Consider the following 13,053-nt stretch of genomic DNA (forward strand, 5'->3'; position numbering starts at 1 on the left):
CCAAAGTAATACAGGTGCTAGTTCATGTCTGGTGCTAGTGCTGGTTTAGAGCCGATTCAATAGCAAACCTCCTAAGAATGGCTTTGCTTTTTCCTTTTCCATGGGCTGGAGTCGTTACTCTGGGTTAAAGATGGCAGTCACAATCTTTATGTTGGTTGTGATAATCCCACCCCCTAGCATCTGACATAAGTGGTTCTTTGTTCTAGTCCAGCAAAGTGTTTGTGCCGCCATAGAACCAGTTTTTCTGTCTGAGGTGCGAAATCAGGCCAAAATATCCCTGGAACTGACTTGGTGGAAAAGGGGTATTAATGTAAAAAAAGATACTAGCATTAACCCTAGCAGCAGTGAGCTAGCCGGGTGTCTGTTTTCCAGTATAATACTACATCTTATAATTTTATTGATCTTACTTTTACAACGTTTTTTTTTTTTTTTTTTTTTACTCTGAAAGGTTAATATTCACCTGAGGTAAAGTTGAAAGCTCATTTGTTTGTACCGTTTACTTAAAGTTGAAAGAAATGCAGTAGCACAAACAAATTAGCTTTCGTTAGCATCAACTTTACCTCAGGTGAACATCTTTGAGTGAGTGTCCTTTCTGCCTTGTAAATTTATATTCATGCTAGTATTATTTTACAGAATGTTGCATTTCCCTGCTTAAAATGTTGTACATTTCAGTGTTTAAAGTAAAAAACAAACAAAATAAATAAATAAAAATAACAACAATAAATGATGCAAGTGAAAGTTTATGCAAACTTCTAATTGCATATCATCAATAACTGACACTTTTACAACCTATTCGTATATATTAATTGAACTTGAGGTAATAATGTAATAATTCAACATTTGATGATTGTACACCATCATACAATAAAAAAAAACACTAAGAAATAAGCTTACTACTATGCAAATACATTGTAACAACATAAACAGCTTTGTTAACAGAATGCAGCATCTGCTAAATCCCACAATATGTTATGTGGAAACACATTGCACATGTTTTTCAAGCGTGAAAACATAACATAAAAAATGGCATGTACATATATCGAAAATTGTGTTTGCAGAGAGCTTTTACTTACTTAATATAACACTTTTAGCTGCTGGTGTTGCAGAAAGCTCATTTAAATGCTTCAGATTGCACCAATCTGTTTTCAGATCAGCAATATTCTCCCTTTCTCCTTCACCTTATCAGCGCTGTACACTCTCCCACTCTCCAGGCACTGATAAGAGCGTGTGTGTTTCCATTTTGCCACTCCTCTGCCGATGTCCACCTCACAACAGGCCTCTTTTCCTGCGCAAATCAGCTCCCTGTTATTCCAGACAAAGGTTTTGACCCTTCACTTTGGCACCCCAGTACCCACTAAGCCATCTCCACCACCACCACGCCCCACAGGGTCAACGTGTCTTAATTCACTTTGTAAGTATCTTTTGTTTGTCTGATGACTGTTGGTACCGTAATGCTAATTTCTAATGCAAAGAAACAGTAGCAGGCAATGCGCATGTGAATAGAGCAGAGCCAGCAGGTCAGATTTCATGTTCCTTCATGCTGACTGGCTGAGAGTGAGACTGAGAGTGTGTGTGTGTGTATGTGTGTGAGACAGCAAGAAGCACAGCTAATGCAGGGATGATTAGAGTGATCGCAATCACATGCCGTAGGAGGCTATTGACAATGGGGGGAAAATGAGCGTCGAACTCATTTATCATCTGCTTTGGCGCTTGATAGCTCAGCATGCTCTTCTGCAGGAGAACAAACACAAACTAACATACGATAAAGTGTTTAGAGCTTCATGATACTGATGGAGCACAACTGTGCCGTTCCTTCGTAATAGTATTAAATAAGCGTGTCTGTCATCTTGTCAACGTTGGACGAACACGTTGTAGTGACAGGGCTCGATGTTTCTGTCTTATACATCAAAGGAACAGAAGGCTAAATATTTAATTGGAGGAAAGATTTGTATGAATTTTTAACATGCAGCACCATTCTGCTCCTTTTCCCCTACTCGGCAGAGTACGTCGACATAAGGAGCGCAAGTGTCTAATGGAATAACTGAGCATTATACAGTGGCGAAAAGCCTTTTCACAGCTCCGTATAAATCTCCCAACCCTCTCACTGAAGAAACTGCGAGTTATATCTTCCCAGCCTGATTGACGCACACTTATTATCGCTTGTCATCTATACTGAATATGTCTGCTCGTTGATAAGCCAAGTGTTGTTAATAATTGTAGTTTTGCTATGGTTTTTCAAAAAGGCAAGGTATAAGTATAAAAAGAAAAGTGAAAAATTTGTGCTTATGGATTATTTTCTGATGTAAAGAAAATCAGCTGTTTTATTGCTGTGAAGTGTTTTATATCTCTTTCACATTACATAATTTTACAATGGGCGTTTAGGGTGACCTGGGACTTGTGATGAAATGTCTCATGAATGAAGGTATAAAAACAGATTGACATTTACAGAAGACTTTAAGCACAGTACAGTGAAGGTACTTCTAGAAACAGTAAAACATTTGAACAGTGCAAAGGTTTTAAAGAAGGCTGCGTGTTTGTGAATAGCTATCCTGGCTGTGGTGCGAAAGAGACGCATCCGCCTGTGGGAACTGTACACACAATCATGCAGGGACATCACTTGCACATTTCAGCAACTCGACTAGGAGTTATTGCCGCATCCCTCATACAATCCTGACCTGCTCCAAGACATTTCCAGAGTTCCTCTGAGACCAATGTTTCAGGTGTGAAGGTGGCAATATGATCATGGATCTGCCATACTGAGAAAACTTTCTATCTTGACGGTATGAAAGCACAAGTGAAATGCTGGGATAAGTGCATTAGTGTAGCAGCGGATTATATAAAGAATTAAAGGTAGTTATTACTTTCACAAGTTATTTGTGTTCTGTCATTACAAAAAATAAAAAATCCCGTTTTTTTAAACTAAACACTTATTTTAAAACTAAACACAACTTACATATTAATAAATGACACGTCGTAATTTTATCCAATTAAAGTTATATGTAATATTGTGTAATGTCCCTAGGACTAGCCATTTCCTATTTTTACTTAAGTTGCAGAAGGCTAAGTTAATCCTTCCATCACTAGACTTTCTTTTAATCTCTCTAGTTTTAATTAAATAAGACAAAAAAAATGAGAAGCTGCTCGCCTTAAGGACTCGACACCATTGGTATACTTGCAAATTCACAGCTAAAAAAACTGGAAAGCTAAATGTAGTTAGTGTCCATATATATATATATATGAATGCAAGTTAAAGGGAAAATGCAATCCTAAAATTACCCAATATAATTAGTATATATCTTATACCAATTATTATATATTATACTCTGCCGTTTTGTCTGGGAACTTTTTGTGAATCTATGAGGATCATATACTAAAAGTAACATTGGTTAAAAGTAACACTGACCCTATCCTTTTATTCAGTAACTCTTGCATCATCACCGAGAGACCAAACCCGGCGATCAACACATGCACCGAGTTGTATAGACGTGGGCGATACAGAACTAAAGCAAGTCTAAGTTCTACGTGTATTGATTTTCCTCTCTGAGTGTCACGTTGTGTAACACCACTCTGACGCCAAAGCCCTTACACATCAGCCCTAAAGCAGATTTTCCCTCATAAACACAGGCGAGTGAATTATTACGCAGCTGAATGCTTGAAAATGGGTTTTTAAAAAACTGATAGGAGCTTAAAGTTCCCGGGTGACCTCCGCGCGGACCAAAAAGAGGCTTAGTGCAACCCAACAGTGCATAATTCCTCTCTAAACTAATGACACAAGGGCCGTGGTGAGCTTTTCCATTAGGACAGAAAAGCAAAGCTATGACTGCTTACCTGCCAGAAGGAGCAAGGTATTTCGCACTATTGTGTGAGACTATTCATCCCAGTCACTCCATCCAAGCACGGTTTATTAATAGATTCAGATGTCATACAAGCAAGAAGGAATCTTTTGGCCATAACTCAGCCAGTAACTCAAGTCTTTTACATGAGTGTTACTCAGAACACGTATAACATTTAAGCCATGGAAAAAAGAAAGATGTAACAAAGAAAGAACAGAAACCTAATGAGTCAGGGAAGCGGTGTGATTTTAAAATAAGAAATATGATTTGAATCAGAAGCATCTCAGGCTCTGGTAACCGTCTCTCGCTGGGTATTTTGCAATATTAATCACACGCAGTGTGTTGACCTGTTTCCTTTTTTGAGAAAAAGACATTGACATGAAACTCACTAATAATTGAAGTCTGAATGTTTGTTTTTGCAACAAAAGATGACAAGATCTGTTCATGATCATTTAACTAGATTATAAAATAGTAGATTGATCATTAAAGTAAAGAACAAAACTCATCAAAATGAATAAGTAATGAGGTAGCACGATGCAATGTAAAAGACTATCCATTTTCAATAATAGTACATCCCAAAATGTTTTATTCCCTTATAACTACAGCTATTTGGTCATACATTGATTGGTTAAATTGGTTGTGCGAGCTTACCAAAATATAACTATGTGGACACCTGTATACCTAACATTTTTTGAGAACCCCATTCCAGGTTTAGTCTCCTCTTAGCTCTTATAATAACTTCCACTCTTCCAAAAGGATTTTCTATCAAATTTGTAATGTAGATTGTAGAGATTCTGAAGAAAATTGATTAGTTTAGTTATGTATTCTGATTATTTTATGTGGCAACTTGTGTATCATTACACTGACTCCAACATAAATTTTTTATAATTTAGCTTTTAAAGTATATAGATTTGCATTTGAGGGGGTAAAATGCTCCTCCATATTTCTACAGGACGTGCACTCCAAACTATTTACACATTGCCAGGCAGCACGGCGTTCCATGTAGGAGCAAATGATTTGCTATGTTTGTTTAGAATTGTAACAAAATCGCATGAAAAAAAAAATTCAAATCTGATTTCTTTATTATATTTATATATTTAGAGTCAGATTTTTAGAAACTATATCATGATGCATTGATATATATATATTTATATTTATATTTGATAGAATTGTGATACAAATCAAACTGGCACCTAGGTATCGTAATATATCGCATGCGGTGATCCCTGGTAATTCCCATCCCTAGTGGCTTGTGGGGGATTTGTGCTCATTTAGCCACAAAAGAATGAGGTCGAGTGCTCATGTTGAGGAAGGACTCCTTGGGTGCAGTTGGCATTCCAATTCCAAAAGAATTTCAGTGCAGTAGAGGTTTGGGGAGACCACTCAAGTTATTCTGAATATTTGGACTGACAAACAAAAGGAGAAAATGGAAGCTTAACACAATATTTGTAATAAAATTTTTTATAACTAGTGATAAGTACAATTTTATACCAACAAGAAGAATTTGCTGTATTGCTGTTTTTGGTTCATTCAAAGGTCCCATGTGTTAACAGGTTAACATAGAGTTCCCCCAAAGTGTGCCAATACTCTGAAATTGTAGGCCCTGAAATACAGTAGGCCTCATAATGCATTTATACCATAAACGTCTTCTGTTTCACTCCTTCAAAAATCCAAAAATGCCATTTCAGTGTCTATGTAAACCATCTATTTCCAAGCCCCGACTTACCAGAGAGTATTGTGATGTCACAGTGGGGGGGGGGGGGGGGTTACAAAAGCAAGTTAATATATAATTTTTTTGCTTGTAAATCCTCATTGGAGACACAACAGGAGTAACAAAAAAAATTACAAAATATGCATAATAGATGCTCTTTAATTAGGCTAAACAAATTCTAAAAAAAAACAAACCAAACAGCAACTAAATGAAAAGTATCAAATTTACCTTGGAAAATAGATATGGGCTTTAACATTAATATAAAGTTTTTTTTAATTATTATTTTTCTGTTAGTCAATTTCAATTCTTGAAAGATTAATCATAAAGCTATTAGTTTCTTGGTAGCTACTTGATTATTTGTAACACTTGACATTATGTTTTAAGCTGAAAAATAACAATAAGCTAAAGTTTGTTCCTGAAAAAAAAGAAATTGTCTTACAAGCTTGCATTAAAAATGAATGGAAGTTTCCTCTGTACACTAATACCTCTAATTAAAAATACACTAAAGACACATTCCATTAAAAATGCTGTAGAATCCATTTTAAAATATCTCCAGTAAGCCTACAATCGATCGAAAAAGTAGCCTGTCTTGGTAAGCAGCATTTGTGAGATATGGTTCGGTTCCAAGCAACAAATGGACAGCTGTCTTTTTATGCTCCCTTATGTTCAACACTATTGCCTGCGTCCCTTTACGGCATGACTATTCTGTAATTTTGACGGCGGAAAAATACGCAAATGTGGTGGAATGATAAATGTAAGAGCACGCAGATTAGTGTGTTGAGAGATCCTCACTTCAAATCAGAACAAACATTCTGTTAGGCTTCTTCATCCAGTCCTTATCTTTCTCTGTCTTATCTAGGTAGAGCCATCTCCCATTCACCGTGTGTCAGAGTGAAGGTAAGCAGGCATCTGGCCACCCAAAACTGAAAAGTGTGTGTGTGTGTGTGTGTGTGTCCACAGCAGGTGACCACTAGCTGAACTAAAGCAAGTCGAACTCCCGGGATGAAATCTACAACCGTTTTCACTCATGTATCTGATATTTCCTAGAGTTAAGGCACCCAAATATTCTTTTCCTAAAACGATGAATAAGTGGAACCATGAATTGATATTGTACATGAACTATATTATATCATATGAAACACTATCAGTGCTCGAAACTCCCGATATACTCCTACTCCCTGTATCTGAGAGGTGCTTCCTGGGAAAAGGAGCTCTGTGACAAAGGGATGGGCATGTAAATCAGAGCTGGTTAACGTGATGTTTACCAGAGAGAGAGATAGAGAGAGCGCAAGAGGTGAGGCGAGGGCATAAAATACCTGACAAGGTTTGGAGGACCAGCTCCCCATAGGATAATCTTTCCCTAGCAGACAACAGACAAAACACACAGCAGCGACGGAGAACCAAGACTCTCTCTCGCGAGCTCGAGTTCACACCTTCTTCATTGAGAACAGCAGGGCTCAAATTCAGCACACACACACACACACACACACACACACACAAACACACACACAAACACCGGGTGCGAAAAGCAGAGTGAGTTCAGAGGTGTTTGGAGAGTAACAGCTGCTACTGGATCGCTTGGGGTGCTCGGCGTTTTGCGCTCCAGTGAAGAAGAATGTGGTTTAATTAGCAGTAACCTTCCTTGTATCCAGAGACCTGTCTCTCATTTGGCTTTTAATACACATGCAGGCAAAATCTGACTTTATACAGTAACCATGGGTCCTTATCACTCTTAGAAAAAACAAACAAACACACACACACACACACACACACACACACACACACACACACACACCTTGTCATGTTACAGAAACCATCCATCCTATAGCTTTAGTTATGTCTGTTACAAAGCACTTACACTGGAGACTCCTTCCATTATTGCTAAATAATCGTCTCCCTAAAGACTCCCAGGACTACGTAAAGCTTTGATATAGAAGTTATGGTACACCACATGCACAATTCAAAAAGAAAAAAAAAACATATTAATTGGTGCAATAAAATATACGTATAGTGGTACCATGCCAAATCATTATAGTAAATAATTTTTTTACATTTTTTTACAGGTTAGAAAAGATTTTATGATAATAAAGTTGCAAAAGGGTGCTAACCTCAGCCCTGATTCTTAACTTCTTAACTTTTGGTATAAACCTGCAAGCCTTGTGCCTATAATTAGTCTGAAAAGTTATGATCCAGTAATGCACGCAGATGCAAGGCAAAACTCTTACCTCAATATCCAGTGCAAACTCTGATTCAAAACAATAAAAGAAATCCCAAGAAAAAAAGCAATCCTTAAAATATTTTTTTCAAAAATGCTGCTAGATCCAGGTGTTGAGATGACAGGTGTCTTTCCGTCCAGGTGTTACTGCATCAGGAGGACAGGATGAGGATACAATAAATATCTTTTCTCAATCAGTGATCATGCTCTATCTCTATCTTTAGAGCAAGGAAGAAAGTGTGATCTCTTAAAAGAGTAAAGTTCCAGGTTAACAAAAGTGGACTTCAGGCACGTGAGAGGGATCGATCAGAGATCCTGTGTCATGTGCTATGTACATGCACACAGCACATCAAGAGACATTCATTCATGCAAAACACTACTGAGAAGCAAGCACTCCTAAATCTCGTCTTGTGTTCTCTCTCTCTTTCTCTCTCTCTCAGCTCTTTAGTTCAGTTCTCTGGTGCAGGCGGTGCGATCAGCGGTTCAGTGTCTCTAGCTCTCTGTTTTGTGCAGATCTGCTGCTCACTAAAGCCTCAGTCCTAACCCATCCCCCTCTCTGCCCGCCCCTTTTATCTTAGCCAATCACAACATATCTCTCTCTCCCTTTCTCTCTCTCTCCCTTTCTCTCTCTCTCTCTCCCAGTTCAGTTCAGAAGGGCTTTATTGGCACAAATGTTTAAAAAAATTACATTGTTGCCAAAGCAATTAAAAAAGATTAATAACATTATAAATAACATCAATGTGAATGTATAAACATATATAAACATTATAAACATATTAGATAGGAAAGAATAACATAGTAGGTAAACAATAAAAAAAAACATCAATATTAACAACAACAAAAAATATCAGGTATAAAGCATATCGCTCTCTTTCTCTCTTTCTCAAACACACACACACACACACACACACACACACACACACACACACACACACACACACACACACAAACATAAAATCTGTAATCTCCCAAAACTCTACACCTTTCCTTACAACTCTATCAGCCAAATTGGTCCTTTTGTAGACATGCACCTCCATGGTTGAGGGTTCGATTCCCGTCTCGGGTCTGTGTGTGTGGAGTTTGCATGTTCTCCCCATGTTTGGTGGGTTTCCTCTGGGTACTCCGGTTTCCTCCCACAGTGTAAAGACATAAAGATTAAACTAAACTGTTTTTCCAATGCCCATAGTGTGTGTGTGTGTGTGTGTGTGTGTGTGTGTGTGTGTGTGTGTGTCCTGCGCTGGACTGGCACTTTGTCCAGGGTGTATCCCGGCTAGTGCCTGAGTTGCCTGGGATAGGCCCCAGACATCAGCCTAATAATTAAGTGAGTGGAGACAATAATAATAATGGCAACACAGTCGCCTTGTACCTCAAAGGTCCGGGTTCGATTCCTATCTCGAGGCTGTGTCAATGTAGTTTGCATGTTCTCCACATGTTTGCTGGGTCTTTTCTGGATACTTCTTCCCAACTTTTTTGATTAATTGACATAGGTTGTTTATATTGCACATGAAGGTAGAGTAACTCTATATAAATAGGATTACTTAACACAGTCTTCACTCCAATCACAAATGATGCATTTGCACCATCGTTGAACTCATGAAAATCCCCTTTGTCACAGTTGATGGTTTCCCACTGGGTGGTTTGCCATTCTTACAAATTCTTCAACCATTTGTGTACATCTCTGTACCATTTCTGTAGCACAGTGGGAGACCATCAGCTGCTTACAATCAACTACTGCACAATCCTGATGCCTGTATATATTCATTAAAACATATTAATGCAAAATAAAATGACTGGGCTTTAAGGGTTAAAAGTATCAGCATTACATTACATGCAAACCACCTTCATAGCTTAAATTTTACTGAAGCAAAAAAAACATCACATATTCCACATACAGGCTTCTATTGTCACTCACTTCATAACTAAACACAAAATAATAAAGATGTTTAAAAATCTTTACTCTAGCAGCAATTGGGACTCACTCACTCACTCACTTATTGTCTATAACACTTTATTCTGTATACAGGGTCGGGAGGGGAGCCTATCCCAGGACACTTAGGGCACGAGGCGGGATACACCCTGAATGGCTAACAATCCATCGCAGACACACACACACACACACTCACACATGCACTAGTCATTTACCCTGACCCTGGGGGTGCAAGGCGACATTGCCAACCACTAAGCCACCATGCCACCTGGGGTGAACCAAAACAATTAAATAGTGCAAATCAGCTGACACAGTGATAAGTGGAAATGAGTCAAAACCCTTCAAGTTCATAGTCCTTAGTATTGTAAGTTCTCTCTGTACCCTGACAAAAACCGTGCACTTTCTGCACATGCTCTGAAAATGCTGGCTGTCTTGGACTAGAGTGCTCTTACACAAGGTTTTCTGAACTTCAGATTGTTCACAGTTCTTTTTGCATCATACCGCCCAGACAGCTGGCTGTGAGCAACCAAGAAACCAAACTACCCCAAGCAAAAGTCTTTATAGAGTCTAAACACAGCATTCGTTTAAGTTTTAATCAGTGTTCTTTAAGGGCTTTGTTTATTAGTGTAATTAGGCACTTTTAAATATCCTGGAGCGATCAAGCATTCATGTTAAGCAAACCATGACACAAGTGTTTATCAATGAGTTACAGTTGTAGTGTACAAAAGATACTTTTCATGATACTTTTGTAATATCACAAATCTGTGTAGGGATATGAATTATTTTTTGTATATAATAGCGAATTTATTATTGTTTCATTCATTCATTTTAATTGATTTTTAAATCAATATATGCATGTAACTCACTAAAATGTTACACTTTTAGTGTTAAAACTTATTTGATGTTTTTTCATAGAACATACCTAATGTGCATGAAAGGTATTTGAACACCCTGTTAGTATTTCTAGTACCATAACCTCATGTAATAAATGAAATGTTATAGAGTTCGAATATAAGCTATAAAATAAATAAGATTTGGTGAACAGATCAATTTTTATAACACTTTACATGATTGGAGCAACAATCCTGACCCAGCTACAAAGCGCGTTCAAGTAAAACCAGGACTTGTATGAAATTTATTGTGATTAAAGGTGTAAGGTCAAATGACATTTACAGAAGACTTCAAGCACATTACCATGACAAGACTCTTAGCCACATAAACCGTTTTAATATTGATTTAATGACAATCCCGGCACTGCACTGTAGACGACCCTGTGAACATTCAACAAGCAGAACGCCTGATCCTTAGAAATCGATGGATAACTTGTCACCAACTTGTGGAAGAGACGCATCTGTCTGTGTGAACTGTGCACACAATCATTCACCAACACCACTTTCACATTTACTGGAACTCAGCTGGGGGGTTATTGCCACATCCCCTGTACAGTCCTGCCCTTGTTCCAATTTGAGACATGTTTGAGAGTTCCTAAGAGGCCGGTATTTCAGAGGCAAAGCAGGTAGTCTGAAAGAAAACTTTCTACCTTGATGGTATCCAAGCCCTAGCGAAATACTGAGATAAGTGCATTAGTGTAGCAGGAGATTATATAGTAAAATAAAGGGATTTTTTTTTCTCATAAGTGTGTTCTGTTATTCTGCACAAATAAACACCTGGTTTGACTTAAATGTCTTACAGGATATTTGTTTACCATTTAAAATGTAACTCTAAAACAAATCTTAAATTCTAAAGTTTGGAGTTTTCCAGCCCAAAAAGTGCACTTTTTTGTGAGTAAAAAGCACTGTTTTGAGGTCCTATTAGAACCTTAACAATTCTTTTTAAAAAATTAAAATTTAATAAAATTGGTATTTTATGAAAAACTTTATTTCTTTTATTACTAAATTGTAATGAAATGTAATAAATTATACCATAACTAAAGAGAAGTTCCTAATGCACTAAACCTGAAAGTAGTTTTTATTGTTGTTGTCTTGTCTTTTTTTTATCAGTATGGGCTTAAAATAGAACCAAATAATTGTATAGCAGTGCAGTATCATTTTACCATGCTGTTATAGTTTCTAAAACTTATTATCCTTCATCATAAGTTTCTTGACAATAATTAAATCTGGTTAACTAAATAATTTTCAGACAAGAATAAAATGTTCGGTCAAGAATGGCATGTTATATGAAACAAGCTTTAATAATCACCTCCTAGCTCGACACAGTATTTTTTAGATAGTGGGAACTAAATTGAGCATTCTGAAAAGTTTGCTTTTTGGTGTCAGAGGAATAATGCAAGTGTGTATACTCAAAATGATTATCATAATCATAATTAAAAACCAAAACATGGGTGAAAATACAGGCAGCCAGCACAGAGACACTATGAGAGATACTAGAGCAATTGTGATTATTTAGAAAGCAGTGTTTATGTCGGAAAAAATGAGTCTGGAGCACGTAGGAGACATTTGTGGAAGTCCAGCCATGAAAAAGTTCCTGCTCTGGGACTAGCCTGTCTCTGAATGAGGAGAGGACACTTATAGTTTCTGGGGCTATTAGAACTACCTGTTTTGCATTAAATGTAAATTTTCCCTCTGTCTATGCAAAAAGGTGGAAAAAAATCCCTTTAACCTCTCTGTCAGCTGAAGAGGCGATGAGGCAGAGGGTGAGAGGAAAAAAGAGACGGTCCATATGGGCCTGTCATTACACTGTGCAGGAGAGAAGGAACCCTCTGTCACTGTGTGTGTGTGGTGTGTGAGAGGTAGAGAGAGGAAGAGATAGACAGAGAGAGAGAGAGATGGTGACTTCGTATAAAGTTATAGAAGTTCTTCCTCCTTCTTGAGTTACACCTTGTTTTTCTCCTCTTTCAATCCTCATAATTTCTCATGCCGTCACCTTCTCATTTCTTATTCTCTTCCCTCTTTATTCTCGTCCTCATAACCTCTATTTCGTCTCTGTGCTCCCTATTCTAGTTTCTTATGCCTCGTTCTATCACTCTTCTTTCATTTCCCCTTATCTCGTCCCCTATGCTTTCTCTACAAGCATTCACCTCACTTAGATCCCTGTCATTCTTCTCTTTCTTTCCTTCTCACCCCTTCCTATTCCCCTCTCTTATCGATCAATCCCTTTTCCTACCTTTCTTCTCCCTTTATTTTTCTTATATACCTCTCCTTCTGTCTTTTCTCCTCTGCTCTCCTCTCACACTCTCTTAATTCATGTCTCCTCCCTCTCAATTTTCCACCATGCCTCATTCGCTTGCTCTCTTCATCGTCTTGTCTCCTCCTCCCTCTCTACTCAGTCATTTCTCCTTATCTGTTCGGCCCCCTATTTATCTTCCATCCTGTCCTCCAGGACCTCCTTTAAAAAAATCACTCTCGCC

The 13,053-nt window shown here is 37.8% G+C and overlaps 1 protein-coding gene across 2 annotated transcripts in view; it reads right to left on the reverse strand.

Annotated features, from left to right (window-relative positions):
- large2 (LARGE xylosyl- and glucuronyltransferase 2) overlaps nucleotides 1-13,053 on the reverse strand; it is a 171,181-nt gene that overhangs the window by 78,639 nt on the left and 79,489 nt on the right. Inside the window, exon 1 of one of the 2 annotated variants that reach the window (XM_053501025.1) lies at nucleotides 7,770-8,248. The exons of the other annotated variant lie outside the window; for it this stretch is intronic. The gene's annotated coding sequence lies outside the window, so the exon portion shown is untranslated. Of the gene's footprint in view, nucleotides 1-7,769; nucleotides 8,249-13,053 lie in introns of those variants that run through there. 2 annotated transcript variants of the gene reach the window in all.

This window comes from Clarias gariepinus, chromosome 7 (assembly GCF_024256425.1).
Source record: "Clarias gariepinus isolate MV-2021 ecotype Netherlands chromosome 7, CGAR_prim_01v2, whole genome shotgun sequence".
In the NCBI taxonomy this organism is placed as follows: domain Eukaryota; kingdom Metazoa; phylum Chordata; class Actinopteri; order Siluriformes; family Clariidae; genus Clarias; species Clarias gariepinus.